We start from the raw sequence: 15,220 nt of genomic DNA, 5'->3' as shown, positions 1-15,220 counted from the left end.
TGARCTGGATAAACATTTCAAATAAAATCAATRTAATGTTCTCTAAGTATTGTATCCRAGGGAGARTACYTTGTGTTAAGCAACCACTTTAAAACAGTCCTGTGCAATTTTGTTTTGTCAGTGCTTAAAAAGTCAGCTTTGATAGCCGGCTGATTTTTGCAAATGGTTTGGTGGTAAGGTAAAACAGGTTAAGTATACAGCTATCAGGGTAAAATCCACGAAACAACTTAGACCAGTGGAGAGATGATGGGCAAATTAGGCCTATCACGCACCTACAGACATATTCTTATTGGATTATACCTACTAAGAATAAACCTCGTTCTGTGCAACTGCTTTGGCAGATGCTATGATCCTGTGAGCCAAATCCTGCTGTCCTTAGTCTTACTTGAGCAAAACTCCTGTCAGATTCGATGGAGATTTTGCCTCAGCAAGAGCGGCAGGATTTGACCCTCTCTTCAGTAGTGGTGGGAGAGTTCTCACTTGCCAAAATCCTCATATAGCTGACCCCTAGGAGCAGTTATTGAAAGTGAAATTATGGTTCTTAGATAAACTGTAGAAATAAAGAGATGACTGGGTATGGCACCTTTTGAAAGGAGCTGTGCTTCTTAACATCTTTTTTTAGTAAGTTAAGACCTCATATCACTAGTGACCTAACACACAAATATATTGAGCAACTTCTTTGAGAAAGAAGCAGTGCTACCTTCTTGCAGGTGAATTGATTTAATCCTTTTCCTCTAAATTTTGAGGGCACTATTGGGCATTCATTTTTAAAAAATCTGGGCTGTGTGCACCTTCTGGGACTGCAAGAGGAAGTTAAGTGTCTCTTCTACAAATAAGTAATTATCTCAGCAAATTTGTGTGCAGATTTACTATGTTTTTGCATACAATTTTGTTAACTGAGATAATTTAGTTAGACAATAGGAAATGTATGTTGTAAGCCGATTTTTTTTGTTTGAATACTTGTTGTCCATGGATTCAAATCAATCCCACAAGTCTTTTAATAAGARTTAGATAAATTTTCTACTCTAAAAGTACATACCTTTTTCTGGATGTTCTACAATGGCAAAAGAACTAATTTCTTTGAAAAGACAGTGTTGTTTATGTTCCACCTGACATAACAACCTACAAGAAACTTAAAGGTCATTTTATTTTCTTTCCCTCTTTAGGGACCACTTTWACTTTTTAAACCATACCGATTCACAGTACATTTGTAAGATTGTACTTGTAGTAAAGATTTTGTTTTGTTTTTTCCTTGTTAGAAGGTAGTTTTTGAGCTGAGTGTTGTTGTTTTTACCTATGGGAAAGTCTGTAGATGACCTTTTGACTTGGACCACATCCTTTATGTATAAAATTAAGGAAGATACTATACTGACGTATTTCATGTGTAAAGTGGTATAAATTTATTGATTAGCATGGATTCAAAATAAGCTGAAATTATTCTTGCTGTATCTTAAGTTTTACTTTATGTACAGACATGGATTTCAGTCCCATGCAGCATGTCAGAGATCATGCTGTAGTATATCTATTCAAATGTAAACCTGTTCAATTCAATTACCAGTTTATAATAAAATTTGCTGCTGCAGCCTCCACGTTTGTCACAGCAGTCTCTACATGCTGATGGCACAGCATGCCTGGAAATTGACAGCYTAAATCTATTTACAAAAAAAATTTAGTTGCAGACCTGAAATAAAATCAAGTTYAAGCAGCTTTGAGAGGAGCATCACGTTCCTTACAAGAACAGCACATCTGCCAGGGTGCATCTTCTCCAGAAATCTTACCTTGTTTATGAGGAGTTGTCTTGTAGAAATTTTCCTTAACAAACAGTTTTTAAGTGTAATCCTAAGTGAAGCAATTATCAGACACTGTGCTTCTCTTCACATTTGARAGAACTTTATTCCATTGTCATTTTGTGAATTGTCATGTAAATTTCATGATAGAAATCACAGTGCCTGGAAAAAGGTTCTTAATTTTAGCTTGGCTTCTGAGGCAAGGTCCRAAAACCACTTACAGCAAATGTCTGGAGTGGCTTCCCTCATGACATCTGCATGTTGAATCATTTATGTGACAAGATAATGGTGCTTTTCATCAAGCATCCGGTGTTTCTGTGGGAGACCTGGTGTTAGGATTGTGGGGCTGTGCTGTGGGGTCAAATCCTGGGAGGGAATTGGATTTCTGGTCACATTAATGCAGGGTGGAGTAGGGATTTTCTGTAAGTGTTCTCAAGTATATTGGTGGGGCATAACCAGCAGCACCTAGATCAAGATTCTTAATAATTTGTAAGATGTGGTTCARAAGCCAGAGCAGGAATGGTAAAGCAATGCCATACTGGGCTGGGCTGGAGTGGGATTGAGGTCCTGGCTGCATCTCCTGTTGAGTATCACAGGGAAGTTTGTACAGACTGACCCAGAAGAACTCATTATCATGGTTTAGCTTGAACATGTCTGGGTGTATGGATGGTTTTTGAGTTATGTATCACACTTCATACTGCAGCATTCAACAGAGACTGATAAGCTTTGAGGCACATGACACATATGAGGGKGTCAAATTTTCATTTACTTTTCTAGGTAAAAGTTACTAGCAGCAAAGCAGAATACATTTCACTCGAAGAAGTTTTACATTTTTCTATTTTTAATTTTGTATGTCAGTGTTATGAAAAAATTAGATTTTCAAGTATCACAGTTGATTCTTCTACCAAAGTACAGTTTCTTTGACTGCTCTTATATTTTGGTGGATTGTCTCAGATTCATGAGAACAGATGGAACTACATTAAAGATTCTTGTATAGTCTAGGKAGAAACTTTTCAAAGGTATCCCTCGAGATTTATTGAAATAATATTTCAGTTGCTAAAAGGGTACAGGGAGATGTACAACAATTTGCCCTTTTTAAAAATGAACACTTTTAAGACATTCCATAGTTTTCAGTTCTCTTGGTTAATAATCTATCTTTTAAGTTTGGCCTTTCAAACTTTGGAAGCCAATGATTAGTTTGTTTCAGGTGATAGAATTAAGTCTCTGTTCATGTCCAAGATTGTGTGTTTTGGCTATTTCCCTTTTTATACAACTAGTTGGATAAGAAAAAGGGGTTGATTATTTTTCTTTTCTAAGAAGAAAAATTGGATGTGTAAGATGGTATGGGAAATCTCGAGTGCTTTTTACCTTTCTATTGCTAGTTGATCCAGCTGAATTCTACTTTTAGTCTTTCATTAATACTTTCATTAGGTTTGTTATATGACAGATCTTGCTCCAAAGAGCTTCCCATGTGACATAATTCCAGTGGAGTAATTCTTCAAAATAAAATTGCTTTTTGTTTCAGATGCATCATTTGTAGAACTGTTTTTTTCAAGAGGTTATTCCATATGTTTTAGTTTTCTCCACAGAGGCAAAGTCATAGCCTCAGTTTTACCTGTCCCCGTATTGTAGAAAGTTTAAAAATTAGAGTTCAGGGGGGAATCTGTTGAGTGGTACTATTACAGCTTTTAGACCATCCAGAATACTGGATCCTGTTTCAGGTCTCAGACTTCTGTGCAGCACTAGTTTGTATTTCTTTCAGAACTGTTGACATCAAAACATTTCCCATGCATCTCTCATTTCTGATATTTGGATGTTTTCAGAATTTGTTATGGACTCTGTGCAGTGGCTTATCTGCATTGCTTGCTATTTTAGAAAATCTGGCTCCTAAATAGGTGGTCCATGGAAACAAATGTAAGTTTATATGAACAGTAAAGTACACCACAGTAAAATGGCATATGTGCTTCATGTCAGAATGTTTGTATTTTCCTTAGGAAAGGATGGCCTTTGCAAATTATTGTCACTTTGTGCCTAGTTAAAATAGGCAGAGTAACAAAATTCCAGCTTAATCAGTCCTGCTATTACAAATGTGAGGCCAGATCCTCACCAAGTATTAGTGGAAGCTCTTGGAGCTGTGTTAGATTGCTGCTCGGTTGGCAGGTTTAGCAATCTATGCTGTGGGGAAATCAGCAATATACCTTTTTGTGTCTGTGAATCTTCACCTTGCTCATACATGAGCCATTGTTCAGGCTGTAAAAGTGAACAGAAACTATCTGAGCTCTTCATCTGGCAGTTTTGACTTAATGTGTAACCCCTCCCATCACAGCAGTGCAGTTTGCATGTTGCACTACTCGATGAGTAGCCCTTTATTTCTCATCCATTCATTTGTTTGGTTTTTTTGAGAATTCAGACTGTCCCTCAGTGACCTCAGCATCCCTAGGGAAATGGTAAGGCAGTAGTTAGAGGTTGATTTGTGAAAAAGTTCTGGACTTTCAAGTTTTTTCCTTCAGCTGTGATCAGAATAAAAGCAATTACTGATAGTTTTAAAAAATGCTTGAATGTTTAGAAGGCCATGTAATAAACCCGAAGACTATTACACATGAGTTACACTTTTTATTAACATTCAAAAATTGGGGCTCTCTAAAATATTTTTGCTTTTTGCACGCTTTGAGATATTTAATTACTTCAAATATAAGAATACACTTTTTTAAAGAGGTGTGTGTATTTTAAAGCATAAATTACTGAGTTTATTATGGACAGACTACCATATGAACATCTTTGGCTTGTGTTAAGCAGCARATCGGATTAAATTATCATATTGATCTTTTCTGGCTTTGACAGTCTATGAAAATGAATCCAATACAGAAGAACAGGCAGCTTGAGTTTAGTCTTATGTAAAGAGATGTGTGATATGCAGAGGAGCAGATTAATGGATTCTCTCTCAAAATAATAAATAAACCTAAGCAATCTTCTTTATGACTAAAATGATGTTATCRCCTATGTTTTGGGGGTAGTGAAAAAGCCTGCTTAATAGGATTCCTTCTAACAACATCTCTTTCAAAAAGACCTGTGCATAAGACATTGCCAAGGTAAATTTCTCTCACTAGTCTAATACCATTATTCTGCCAAGAAGAAAGCAGAAATTATTGTGGATGAAGTTTTAGTTTCTGCTGCCTTCAGAAATTAGAACAAAGGAAAGCAGGAAGCATTAATGGTATTCAGAGAAAATGTTTCTGTACAGGATGACAGTTAATAGAGCGGCAGTGACCTCARTGGTATTTCTTACACTCTATCGTAGTATTACACTTAAGGAGCCCCTCCATTAATGCAGGATATTAAACAAACCTCCTGTGTTACAACATCAAGAGATAACATAGTGTGTTTTCTGCTGATGTCCCCTCCAAATATCAGCTCTCTTCTGTGCTTCTACTTACTATGAGGGAGTTTGGTTTCTAGTGCAGATATTTTTTTGAACTGTTTCTTTTCTGTTCCTTCCTTTCTCCCTTTCTTCCCTTCCTTCCCCATTTGCCCCCTTCCCCTTTTTCTTCCTCCCTTTTATTTTTTCCTTTCTTCCACTTTGATTTCTTCCTTCCCCCTTTTTCTGTCCCCCTTCCCCTTTGCATTTCCTGTCTTTCTTTCATTCGACGTGTGCTTGGTTTAATATATACTGGGACCTGCTAAATCTCCTTGGAAACAATAGAAGCTAATCTCTAAGTGTTGTTGGTGTCCATAAGTAGGCTTCTTTGCTCCTAACCAAAATGTGACCTGATAGCCCAATTCACACATTAGAACTGACAGCCCAATTTGTCTGCCCTAAAACACRCCTCATGACTATCCACTCTCTCTAACTGATGAGGAAGGACGAACTATTCAGCTGCAGGTTAGTGTTTATAGTGAGCTCAAGCAAGTAGCATTTCTGTTCATCCACTGGAAAAATACACCGGAAAAACCAAATATTGGCGATGAGGATATTCTTCCCGAGTTCAGAAATCTYGTGAATGCCCTTACAGCTCAGACCAAGTGTCGGCCTCCTGAGAAGTYTTCATGGCACTTGTGTTWCAGCRTTGTGCCACTCTGGTTTGTGTTCTRTCTCTGAGTACTTYGGGGAATAAAACAAAGACATCCCAGCAATTTGCTGGACTTGGTTTTTAAATTAAATTTCTCTATTTCTCGATACAAATTTTTTTTGCCATTGTCGGTTGGTACAAATTGCTCCACTTTCATAAAAGAGAAGGTATGAAGTGAATGTGAAGGAAGCAGTATTGTTTATAAGTCTGAGAAATATTTACATTTCTTGGCTTTGCATAGATTCATAAGTGGGGAGGTTTAAGTGGGGAGGTTTTTATGTTAGCATTTGCAAATCTGAGGTCAGAGCTGTTTGCTGGCTCACTCAGCAGCAGCTTCCTTGAGATTAGATGTTAGGTTTGAGTCTGCTCACACAGTCGTTGCTGTTGAGAATCAGTGACAGCATTTGTTTGCAGGGTCAGATAAGCAAAGAATTCTTTCAACCTAAAGTGACTTTGTACTTCTGTTGTTGAAAATGAGTTTGAAAGATTTTGAATTGGATTGAATTTTATAGTAATTTTCTTAGTTCACATACCTTAAATATTACTTCTTCAGAATTGGAAGGAGTAGGTTCTGCAGATTCATGAGTCTACTTAAATTGGAATACTATTAAAAATTAATCACTTTGTACTAATATTTTCTCATCATAATCTGAGGTGGTTAACTACACGTCCTCATTTGTCATRTTTCTTCTTTTGATCCTAAAATAAGGAAGCAGTATTTTCATAATTTTCTAGAAATAATTCCAGTTTTTGAAAAAGATGTTCATTAGATTTAGCCCCTATGAACATTTGCTTATGCACTGTAAGTATAATGACAGCAATATAAGGGAAAAGGGTTGGTGGAGAGGAGTGTGAAGGATACAGAACTTTTCCCATGAGCTCACAGACAAATAGCTAGCTGCCTTTCGTTCTTGGTCTCTGCCACCCATAAACACATACATCAGTGTGGCACTGCCATTTATTGCAGAGCTCTTGAATTCTTATACATGCGTCCTGCCCTATATTAAATAGGGGTCGTTTTGTAAAGATGTAATTTGTATGCTTCACTTTTCACTGTTTCTGCTATGCAGACACTTGCACATCCCCTGCTTGAGTGGAATAGGTGTAGCATTTTTGGTAGAGGGTGCATTTAATGGTGATGTAGATCCATGTCTCTAAAGTGCCACTCTGGAGCCAACTTTCTGTATTTTACACAGACCTTGCTTGGGCAGCACTCATCTCCTCACCAAGACTATTGCTGTGTAAAATCTTTGTAGAAACAGCAGAATGAATGGTAAGATTATTTGGGGTGAAGGTGCTGATAATTAGAGCCCATGTAGCAGATGTACAGGCAGACTTTTGGTGCTTGGGATGGATTGTCACCGAAAAGAGGAAATCTCTTGGCCTCTTCACTYAGTCAAAGCAATGAATGTGTTGAGAAGCAAGAAAATTTCCACCTGTATTTATTACCCTTGACCTCATAGAGTGCTATCCCTCAAATATTTCACAAATCTAAATCTCTGCTGTCCTACCAAAAAAAAAAAAAAAAAAAAAAGAATCAATGTGGGTTGAGACATTAATGTAACTAAGCCACAGTCTTCTTTTTGACCAGCCATTGCCCTTTTAAGAGCTGAGGTATTTCTACAAGTGGTGAGCCGTTGCAATTTCTTCTCACTGAGTCACTGGAATATGAAGTTGCAATATTATTTCAGTTGGAGTTTGTAATGTGGCTTTTGTGGTCGAAAGTCAGCAGCCTGAAATCTGAAATAAATATGATCCTCTGCAGTGAATTGTCCTTTTGTCAGATTTTGCCATGCTTACTAGCTATTCTAGTAATAGATCTCATCTAACCAGCCTTTTCCTTTTTCTTTCTTTCTTTCTTTCTTTTTCTCTTCTTTGGGTATTTATATGACAGAAAAGGGAAATTATGAGGAAAGTCTGCTGTGCTCCCAACAATCACTTAATATAGCTATTAATCTTTATAAATGAAAAAAACATAACTTTATTTTAAGCCTCAGTAGGCTTTTATTAGATTAATGATTCTGGAGGAAGTCAAACAGAGCTATGTTAAATATATACACTTGCTGAATAATATCAATATTTTCCTTTTTTGCTCTTTATTGTTCCAGCAAAGTTAATATGTTTATTTTTCTTTTAAGCATCTGGTTTAGGTCTYAGGATCATCAGGTACAAGATGAGAAGTCAGTTTGATTTACAGTTTTAGTGCAGCAAATCCAAAACCAACACTACATACAGCTTGCTTATGTAGGCCACATTAAAACAATTATTAAAATACTTAATTTGGAAAAATTAAAATAACTTTCTTTCAGAAAGAAAGTCTGCATGATACTGTACCTTAATCAGTGTAACTCCAGTCTGTGCCCTTAGTGGCGGAATTGTCAGTTTGCTGTAAACATTTAGCAGCAAAACTGCTTGGCTAACGAGAGAAAATGCTGGTAACTTGCTGCATGCTGAGCACATACAAATCCTAAGAAAAAACTAATAATACAGGTAACTTGCTGCATGCTGAGCACATACAAATCCTAAGAAAAAACTAATAATACAAGGCCATCATCCTCATCTTTTTTCTCCTTTTTTTCCTCCTCTTCGGCCAAGCATTCGTCCATGCAGTGCTGATCTTGTAATTTTTAGTCAGCAGTATTAAAACTACTTCACCAATGCCCCGTGTCTCTTTTTAATGCTCTGTTTCAGACCTGTGGGTGGCTGACTGAGGGTGAGCCGTGTCTTTTGTTCTGATCTGAATCAATCAACAGATCAGTCTTACATCATTTGTTCAACACTTGTACAGCCCCATGTTGCTTTTCATGACAGTCTACCAGATTGAGTTTACAATGGTCTCCAGTGTCTGCAGTTCCTGTGCTCTGTCTCATTTTCATGTTTTCTGTATTTCCATGAGAGCTTTAGAAAYAGGCACGTTAGATTTCATCATGTGGTCAGTCTCACATTTCAGTGGATAACATTTGGGAAGAGGAACTTGTTCTAAGTCACCAGAAGTACTGCATTTCCGGGTATGAAGTGGTATCAGTTATGGTAAGGTGACTTAAGAGGGGGAATAAATGCACTTTGGACCCAGTTTGAGAGTACCTTCCCATTTTTATTCAAGGGTCAGGAGAGGTCTTGCTCTGGACTGATTTTTGAGTTCACAAACCACTTGCTGGTCTCCCTGCCAGACTTTTAATGAAAGCTCTTAAATTTCCAGTCTAAAGACACAACAGACTGCTAAATAACAGAATAAAGGAAAATGAATGTTTCCCTTAAAAAGTAGCAAACTGTTTTATAACACCAACCTAAATATATTGCTTTTGTGAATTCTTGCTCAAAGATGTGTTAGAAAAGTTTCTGTTAAGCTATCACTCAGMTTAAAGATTGGGGTGAGATAATAAGGGACTGAATAGTCTCTTCTTTCTCAATAGCCCTCAAGAACATGGCCCAAAATACAAGTCTCTGAGTGTATTTCAGGAAAAAAAAAAGAAGTTGGAACAGCTCTTGAGTCTGGCGTGCACAGCCATAGTCTTTGCTGATCTTCCATCCTCTGGAGTTGCCAGTGCCCCATTGCTTGATCCTGTGTGAGATGCAAAGGGATGCAGTAATTGGAGAAAAAAGCCCCAGAGTGGCTAAGATGGCATAACATTCTTCTCTTTTCCCTTTTTATCTTCTCTCATTTTCATGACTTTCTATRCATTTTCCTCTTCCATACCACAATTGTATCAGAAGAATACTGATGAGAAAATAGATGCTGTGAGCACATATCCTCCAGGCAGATTTTTTTCTGGCCAGGTGGGAGAGAGAATCATTAATTTCTTKAGGTTCTTGTTAGCTGACTCACTGTTTCGTGAGGACTAGTCAGACTGAATGACTGTATTTCCTTCTGGGCATCCTGGTATTGCTGAAGATACCCATTCTGGCTTCAGCTCATCTCCAATTAAAATACTTGTTACAGAGGTATTCTTAAACACAGCAGATTAATGAAGTTAGAAAAAAATATTTGAATGCAGTGTGTTAAGGCTTCCAGCATTGGTGTTCCTCTCTAGGGAGGTGCGTGCAATAAGAAAGCATTCAGAATGTTAATAATCCATCTCATTTTATTCTCATTTGTTTTCTCTAGTTTCCTGTCTTTTTTAATGCTGGTTAGCTGAAGTAAGTCCTCTTTCCGTCCTCTTCACTGTTGCCTCCCCCTTTATGGAATAGCCCATGACACGTGCCTGTAAAGTGGCTTCTTGGGAATTTGCAAGTCTTTGAATGTGTTATCTGATTAAAGGGATGTATGTGTCTTTAATTCTCGTCTGCAGTTTCACCTCTGAACCCCATCTGTTAAAGTGGAAAGGAGCTGAGAGTCAGCAAAGTCCCAGATCCAGCCCTGATAACCTGCAGTGTGCACATTTAAATGCTTTAACTCCTCCGGTGCCCCTGAAAATTACATACTTAATTAAGTGACAGGTTTCATTGGAAAATGTGGTGGGTCTGATATGAGATAGGTGAATTGTTTTTTTTATTGATATGCTTAGGTTAGGATAATTCAGTCCTGGTTTCACCTTTTCTATTCAAGCAGAAATGAACATATAGATGTGTGACATAAACATGTATAAAATCTTTTTTGTGCATGTGTAATTTCATTTATTTATTTATTTATTTTAATAGACCAGTTTCTTGCTTAGAGAACACAAGTGAAAATTCAAACCTCTATTTCATATACTTCCTTTTGGAATAGGAAGCTGAATTACATGGTTGGAAATGATGCTGCTGTTTTGGATGGGAGTTTTAGGTAAGGCAGAAATAATGTTATCAAAAGATTGAATTAGATGACTCGAGAGTCATTTACATTACATTTTGTTAATATTATGCTTTTTTGCAGAACAATTTTCTGTGCTTTGCGGATAGATACCATAAGTGATTAGAATATCCCAATATGTTTGGATCTGTGGGTGTTCTGATTTTTCCTCTAGTCATTTTCTTTTCTAGCTTTCAAACACTCTTAAAACTGAAAGGATTTTCAGTATCGCAGATCCATCCCCGTTCTCTGAAAGCTAGAGCCAATTTCTTCCCCCACTTACATCTGTTCAACTCTGGTGGTTTCACTTAYGCTACGTGGCTGTAACAATGCAGAATTTGTCCTAATCTGCCCTTTCTTTTTCGATGGAGAATGTGCATGAGCAAAGCGTAGGTGAACACAGTAAGGTGAACTGCAAATAGAAAAAAATATGTGTACTTTGTGTGTGCATTTTGCGTCCACACAAATAGATAAATAGCACACGGATATGTTTGATAGTATATCTACTGTACATAATATTGTAAATGGTATCTTGCTGTGCTGGAATCTAGGCAATATGAGTTCAGTACTAAAGTGTTCAAGTTGCACCTGAGCTAGCTGGAGCCTGCCAGCCTCTGCAAGCCCACTGAGAGCATCTGTCTCGCCACCACCTTGCTCACGCTGTGTCCTCTGCAGGCTCTCCGATTCTTCCGACTATGAGCATAAATCATCCACCTGTCAGGAGCTCGAGCTGCCTGGATTATGCAATGCCTGCCTTCATTTGGAGATGGTGTGAGCACAAGATTGCGGCAAATGGTTTGCATTCATTTTAATGCCGCTCCCGCATCTCTTCAGCTTTAATGAGGGTTCAGGGTGGTGACGACTCCCTGAGACAATGAAAGTCCTAGAGACCCAAGCTTTCTTTGTACGTTTGTATGGCCTAGTTTAGAATTTTTATTTATTTTTTTCATTCTTGGCTTTTTTCCCCTCCCTTTCCCTCCCTCCCCCCCGCCAAAAAATGAATGGCTTGAAAATTGAGGCAGAGAACTGGTACTGCACAAAGCCAGCTGTCCATAGCTCTGCTTTTTGGCCTTGTAATACTTCCCTCCAGCTGAGCAATGAAGAATTTAAAAATCAGTCATGTTTAATGTTGATTGTCCATTTGTGCTGTCTGAAGCTGCATAGTGCCTAGTTGCCTTCACTTAAATGTATAAAAATCCTACCTTTGCATTTTATACAGTTACAGGTGTATTGAATTGCATGATCAAGGGTGGTATACCATGTTATATATTACAAATATAAAACACAGTTCCTTTATATTAAGGTCTCCTCGTAGTAACAAAACAAAAAAAAAATAATCAACTTTCAGTAAAATTGTCTTATTTCCTCTTGGTAGACCTGAATTAATCAAATTCCTTATTCACTCATAATTTTCATCATGAATTATAGACAGAATAAATATTAGTATTTATTCATCTGTGTAAGCAGAAGTAAAAAAATGGAGATTGGGAGACAAAAGCAGAGAAGTCCTTTCAAAGGCAAATGTTGAAGGTGGTGAAGGGGTGAAGATAAGTTGTGCCTTCACACCTGTAGTGTCTCTCTGCCCCTAACCTTGAACAAATCCCACCAGATTCCTGCACGTACAGCCTTTAGACTGYGGCCTTATGTGATTGTCAGCCTTGTTCTTACTGGCCTGAAAAACACAAGGTAGTAGTRGTAAAATACTTAATTTTCATAATACTCAGTAGTTCGCAGGGGAAGCCCATATTTATTATTATTCTAATGATATAGGTTCACTTTTTTCACAAATATTTAAGGATACTAACTAGTTTAATACTTTTGAAGCACCTTGGGCTTGTGCAGCATGATTTTTCTGCAGCATATGTGGTATAAACATGTCAACAATGTTTTCAGAGAATATTTAAGTTTAGAGAACTCCCGTGATGCAGGCAGTAATATTCCCATTTTACAGTATTTAACCTCAGACAAAGAGAGAGTCGCTTAGTAGAAGTCACATGTGGTGTTAGAGGCACAGCTAGAAGTGGAACTTCTGCTCTGAGGTTAATTTCTCATTCAGCCTGGGACTTCAAAGTCCAGCCATGTCCACCCCCATCTCACCCAGTGACTGAAAGAGAGAAAGGTTTATTGCTTCTTCATTTGGGGTTTTACATTTCTCTTTTTTAACACTTCCTTTTACATGTGAACTCCTCAATAAGTTACTGGTGAAAGGAATGCTAAAAGGTGAAGTCAAATTAAGGCCAACTTTTGTCAACAGGGGAAATAAAGCACAGTATTTCAATGCACCTGTATATTTCCTGTTGATATTAGTAGGAGATTCTTAGACACATGGAGAGGAATCCGTGTTGCCAAAATACTGAAATTTTTCTCTTGGTGAGAATTTCCCCAGCTGACAAGTAGCATGAGTGGCAGCTGAAGGTGGAATATGCAGTGTGTGGAACACACACTCCTGAATTGTAGCAGTACTTGGAAGCCCTGCCTGTGTCAGCTTTCTGCTGCCTTGATCTGAAAGCCAGGGAATTTCATGCAACGTGGTCATACTTAACTAGGACCACACAGAGCAAGAGAGCTKTTTTAATAGGCTGTTTGGGGAAGAGTGGAGACCTGACGAATGAAGTGTGTAGACTTTGAGATCTTTACTGAGAGCCTTATTTGCTTCTGGTTTCAAGTTACCCTTCCATGCCATTCCCTCCCCCCACCAGTTYTAATTTGATGGAAAGCCAAGAGTAGTGCAGTTTTGTGCAAAGCCTCCAGTGAACTCAAAAAAAGATTATTATTTCTCACTTTGTCTTTACAGATAACTTTAAAATTTTATGCAKCAGAACGTAGGATTATCTGAAGACACAAATGCAACACAACACTGACAAAATCAGCTGAAAAATCTCACTCTTTTAGTGATGAAGAAATGAGATTTATCATCAGAAAAGCATTCTCTTTTCAGTTTCTGAAAGGTGCTTTTTGACAGACCCTTTGCAGTGGACGTCATGCTCACAAAACATGCTGTCACAGGGCTATTTGAATATGGTGACAGGCTCATTATCATGTTGAAGACAACTGACAACACTGCAGACTAAAAATGGACAGGCTTGCCAATCAGCTGTTGAAAGGATTGCAGTTGAAATAGAGGTTTTTTTTGTTCTGAGAACAGTAGTACAAATTGACTACATTAGTTCTTTTTATTATGGTTGCATACACTGTAGTTAAGGGAGCGTCACTGTTTCCATTATAAATCCCTGTTTTCAAGGGTTTATTAGTAGACCATAAAAAATGGTTCCTGTTGAAATTTTGCATTAAAAATATATATTACCCTAACAGAACAAAATTTCTGTGGTAACTGTGTGGAGGAGGGAGGGAGGGCAGAGAAGAGAGGTTGACTGATTTTTAGCTGAAAATGGCATAAAGCTGAATGCATTATTATTTTTATAGAATCTTAGATGTCCAAGAGTTTTATAGACAGGTTTGTGCCTCAGGATGCAGTGCTGCCAACACTTACTATGGGATGGGAGTTTCATTGGAATTAGCAAGGCACCAAACCATATCTGCAGTAGTAGGTACTTGCAGATTCAGTTTAAGTGGTTAAAACAGTGTTGAATAGGAGGCTGAGAGTCCTGAAAGGTGCAAGGCATTTCCAGGAAGCCTGGTAGAAGCACAGGTCTGAAAGTTAGTTATAAATGGTACACATGCACTGGGTGTAGGTGGCAGCAATACGTGTGTGTTGGATCATTTATATTCTGCCCTGAGACCCTCCCTCCCCCCATGCTCTGTACAGGCAGCCTGGGTCTCTCTTCAGGTTCCTGCTCCATTTGTTGGATCAGATGGAAGAAGCTAGGCATTGTGGTACATAGGAGGTACATAACTTTCTGTGTGATTTGGTCAGGTAAAAGTGAGGTATTGAAAATRAAGTGAGGTGTTGAAATAGAAGTCCACATGTAGACCCCTCAGTTTTTGTATTGATTCATCACTCAAGATGAATCTTAATATATTCACTAAATATTTGGGTTAAGGCTGATCCAGAGAGAAGGCAGAGTTTTGCTTAGTTATTTTGCTGGAAGCTTACAAGGAAAAATAATTTTACTTTGTAGTTCCATGGCTTCAAACATTTGCAGCCTTAATTGATGCTCATTTGATTACTTGATTTCAAAGCACAATCAATTACCTTAATGCATATCACTGTTCTCACAACTATGGTGATTGCAAAATTGTGAATGTAAAAATGGAAGTCACTTCTGAAAATTAAGTCTGCAATTCTATTTGCAAAGTCAGAACTCTGACTCTCATCAATTACAGAAGCTCAGAGCAAAGGAGTATATTGTCATATTGCCTGAGCTATTATAAGATATCAGGTCAATTGCATGCATACTTAAAATYTTTAAAATATTTTAATGCTTCTCTGTTGAAATCAGTCTTCTGTTTCTAGGAGGAAACTTACGGAAGATACATTTAACTAATGCAGGATGTTGAACCTAAAAAGTAATGTCTAGCTGCAAATTGCTAAGAAAGAATTCTGTGTTTTCATGAAATCATGGCTCCACTGAAGTCAGTGACAAAGCTGCTGTTGATCTGAKGGCAGATGGGTTTTCATGGAGTGAGTAATTCTAATG

General features: G+C 37.8%; 1 protein-coding gene across 16 annotated transcripts in view; it reads left to right on the top strand.

Moving 5' to 3' along the window:
- The window catches only part of ESRRG (estrogen related receptor gamma), a 448,915-nt gene that overhangs the window by 339,161 nt on the left and 94,534 nt on the right, over positions 1–15,220 (top strand). The window lies entirely within an intron of this gene.

Source organism: Malurus melanocephalus, unplaced genomic scaffold (assembly GCF_030028575.1).
Source record: "Malurus melanocephalus ecotype Western Australia unplaced genomic scaffold, MMel_1.1 scaffold_48, whole genome shotgun sequence".
NCBI lineage: Eukaryota > Metazoa > Chordata > Aves > Passeriformes > Maluridae > Malurus > Malurus melanocephalus.
The sequence above is the reverse complement of the archived record's forward strand: the minus strand, read 5'-3'. Positions and strand labels throughout refer to the sequence as shown.